Source organism: Vigna unguiculata, chromosome 10, assembly GCF_037176805.1.
Source record: "Vigna unguiculata cultivar grain cowpea cultivar isolate G323 ecotype 2 chromosome 10, ASM3717680v1, whole genome shotgun sequence".
NCBI classification, from domain to species: Eukaryota; Viridiplantae; Streptophyta; class Magnoliopsida; order Fabales; family Fabaceae; genus Vigna; species Vigna unguiculata.
This window is the reverse complement of record NC_140801.1, coordinates 12,491,594-12,495,762: the sequence shown is the minus strand read 5'-3', so window position 1 is coordinate 12,495,762 and position 4,169 is coordinate 12,491,594.

The following is a 4,169-nucleotide window of genomic DNA, read 5'->3' as shown; positions in this document are numbered from 1 at the left end:
TGGGTTTACACGTGTACATTTAGAAAAAATTAAAAAATAAAAAAATTCAAAAATCACGAAGTGACACGTGGCAGTCACTGTTCATAGCCGTTAATAATTTAAACGATGTTAGCAAAAAATGATCCAATTGAAAATAATTGACGAAAATTGGGACCTATTTGAACACAAAACTAAAATTAGGACTTATTTAAAAAAACTTGATGAAAATAAAAAAAAAAAGTATTTTAACTAAAAATTTGAAAGAATTTAAAATCGCCATGGCTCGTCTTGCCCTGTAAAAGATCTACCCCTGCTAAGGTTCTATCAAAACCATAGGAGTTTTCCTTACTCGTTAAGACTTGTTTGCTGAAAGCTCAATGTTAAATTCTCAACTTCATTATTCTCAATTTCATTATTCTCACGTGAAAGCTGAACCTATAAACAAAATACTGTAATAAATTATCTCAAAATACCCTTGTGATCCTGGAATAATAGAGATTCATCTTTTCCTAAAATGACCACGTGTAAGACTTTTATTTCCTCGTGCAAACAAAACTTCGTACAACAACAAAAAATAGCAAAAAATTGTGTCAGAGAAATGATATTTTTTTAAAATGAAACTTTGAATAATTAATTTTTGAATTAAATATATTTTCGATCTCTTAACTTTAAGTAAAAATTGAAATTAGTCTCTATTCAAAACTTTAACCAAACTTAATCTCCCAATATAGGAAATGGGTGGATTTAGTATTTTTAACCAAATTTTGTTAAGTTTATTTGATGTTTCAAGTGTGTTTCATGACATTTTCTTTGCTAACATTGAAGTAAAAATGTGTCAAGTAGGGTAAACAACTCCAATATTATCATAAAACGCATTTGGAACGTTAAATAAACTTAACAAAAATTTGGTTAAAAAAAACTAAATCTACACATTTTTAAAGTTGAAAAATTAAATTAAGTCAAAATTTCGAAAAGAGACTAATTTCCATATTCACAAAAAAAAATAAAGAATTAAAAACATATTTAACCTTTACTTTTTTTTATTATGTATAAACTTATATTTAAATTACAAAATATTCACAATTCATCTCAATTATATCACTTTTACTCTTAAACCATTAAAGTCTTAAACAATTAAAGTAGGTCCTCACCAACATAATGTCTCATTTAGCAGCATTTATGTATTCTTGGTAAAAGTTATTTTCTCCATAAGTAATTTTTGAAAAAAAGGAAGTTTTTTTTTTTCCTTTTAATTTCTACAAGTTATTCTTCATATACAGAAACTAATTTATAAAAGTTAACTTTTATTACTTTTCTTAAAATATGATTTTTAAAGTATGTATGAGTTAGTTGATTTTACTTTATAAACAAATAATTTCTATTTTACCTCTTGTTTTATCTCTTAAGAAGTATTTATGAGGAAATTTTCTTCAAACATGTTCATAGTAATTATCTTATATGTGTAATACATTTACTGTTCAGTTTCTTTCTCTCAAACCAAATTTTCTTATTTTTAATCTATTTTTTACTTAGTTCTATTTATTTATTTCTTAGCTTTATTTATTTATTTATTTCTCTAATCTATTTTTGAGTATTTTCGTTCCTTTTATTTTTTACTTTCTCTTCCTTCTAAAGAGATGGTAAGTTCAATCGAGTTTCCAGATGCAACCTAAGGTACAAGGTCCTTCAGTGTTTCACCATGGTAAACCTCTTTAATCTACTTACGGTATGTTTTTAAAAATTTCTTCAAAAGCTTTTTATGAAAGAGATATATAAAATGTATAAAATGGGGGTTTTCTCGTTAAAATTAATTTTCACATGAGTTAGAAAGAAAAGTTAAATGAAAAATTTTCTTTAAAATAATTTTATCGTGTAAAAAATATTTTTTTTCTTTTTATTTTTTTTCTCTTAGAAATCCTTTATATATTTGTCTAAACATACTATGAGGATGTGTTCACTTAAGGATTATTTAGGATTATTTGGAGGAGAGTGAGAGGATTGATTTGAATGGATTATAGGGTATTGTTATTTTGAAAGGACTTAGGGGGTGAAAATAATTGGATTTAAAAATAAAATTTGTAAAAGTTTATGAGTGATTTGATTAATGTGATAAATTAAAAAGTAAGTTTAATTCAAAGAAAAATAAGATTACCAAATTACCCTTAAATTTGGATGTATTTTATGAAAATATTTAAATGAATAAATTTAATAAAAATAATCATTTTAATAAAAATAATAAAAATACAATATATTTACATATTGAATTTTTTTTATACACAATTTAGATATTTTGAGTATTAATTATTCTTATAAGTGTAATTTTAAAAGCCATAATTTTACATTATTATCATAATTATTGATAAACGAAAAACATGCACATGATGACAGTGTAATGGTATTTTTTTACCATTAATCACTCTCAAATCATCACATATGTGGAGAGATGGAAAAATAGCACAATCATGCAATTCTTTCTTTTCACTTGTTCTCAATGTTAAGATTGAACCGCTTACTACTAGGTCAAAAACTATAGTTATTAGTCAAGGCTCTTAGATCGAGCGCTTACCACTTAGCAAAAAGCTATAGCTATTAGTCAGGGTGCAACTCTTTCTACTTAAGAGTGTATGAGCCCAAGCCCCATGATTCGATCGTGACTCGACCACCCAGCCTCCGTCACGGGACAATTACTACCACCCGCAACAATCTTCCCCTCAGCAATTACCCGATGGGAATCTAACTCATGACCTTGGCTCTGATACCACTTGTTAGTTTTGATGCACCGATATTTCACAACCAAGAGGGGGGAGGGGTGAATTGGTTTTTCAAACTTTTGATTTGTTCTTACACTTGAAAAATAGTTTTTTATGAAATCTTCAACCAATTGACAAAAGGAGTTTAAGAATGCATATTGTTCAACCTTTATACCTAGCAAAAATTAAAAAAGAATGAAAGAGAGCACAAGAGACAATAAGATTTATACTGGTTCGATTCAAATGAATCTACATCCAGTCTCTAGTTTTCCTCACTAGAAATTTCACTAAATCAACAAGAGAAGGAATACAAGAAACACCTATGCAACTCCTAAACTCTAAAACCACACTTTCTTGAAAACACCCTTTTAAGAAATATGCAAACTATAATGCTCCAAGCAATTACACACAATTACCACAATCACAGTGATAACACACAAAATTTCATATTCAAGAAACTACAAGAAACTAATACAAAAGTAGTGCCAGAAATGGAACAATAACACCTGATTTAGTACACAACTTTGGTGCTTTCATTTAATTCTTGATGATCATTCTTGATGAAAACTTAAGCCCTTACTACAGAATTTGCTCCAAGAAGATATTCCACAATTTTCTCTTTCTTTTTGGATGAAAAAAAGTTCCTTTCAGAAGGTACATGAATTTGTTTTTATCTAACAACTGCTGTCAGGAAGAGTCTAGTCGACTAGATTAGTTTGCTAGTTGACTACATTCTGACAGGGCCCAAATCTAAGTTCCAGAACTAACCTAGTTAACTAGATTAGTATCCTAGTTGAGTATCAAGACAATAGATCAACATTTTTTGATTATCACATACATATATTTATGTCTTGTTTTAATTCCAATCATTCTCATGTTATTATGGACATCATCAAAAACATTACAGATACATTTAATCAACAACAATCTCCCCCTTTTTTGATGATGGACAAACTTGCATAGAACAACAAACCTTTCTCCCCCTTTGGACATGATAAAAAATAGGGATAAAAATGAAGATAAAACAATGCAGAAAATAGCCAATCTCAATGAAGTAAATAGCTAAAAGCATTCAAAACCATGAGCTACCTTTGCTTCCCCTAACTTGAAACCCCCTATATGATGAATAGGCCAATGAAATCATACAATGTCATAATTATGGAATGCATGTTATTATATAATATGGTATCAAAATAAAATGTAGCAGATGCAGATAAGATAAATTAGAATATCATAGTACAGGGAACATTGTCAAATCAAGTACCAAGAAAAGAGCAACATGGACTTAATGGGCAAACCAAATACAACAAATTTTATCATATTTGCTCAAAGTATAATCAATCACAAAAGAACAAACTTGATCCTAAAATCTAGATGCATGGTTACTCCCCCTAGGAACAAACACCCAACACCTATAGGTACTTTCTTATCATAGATTTT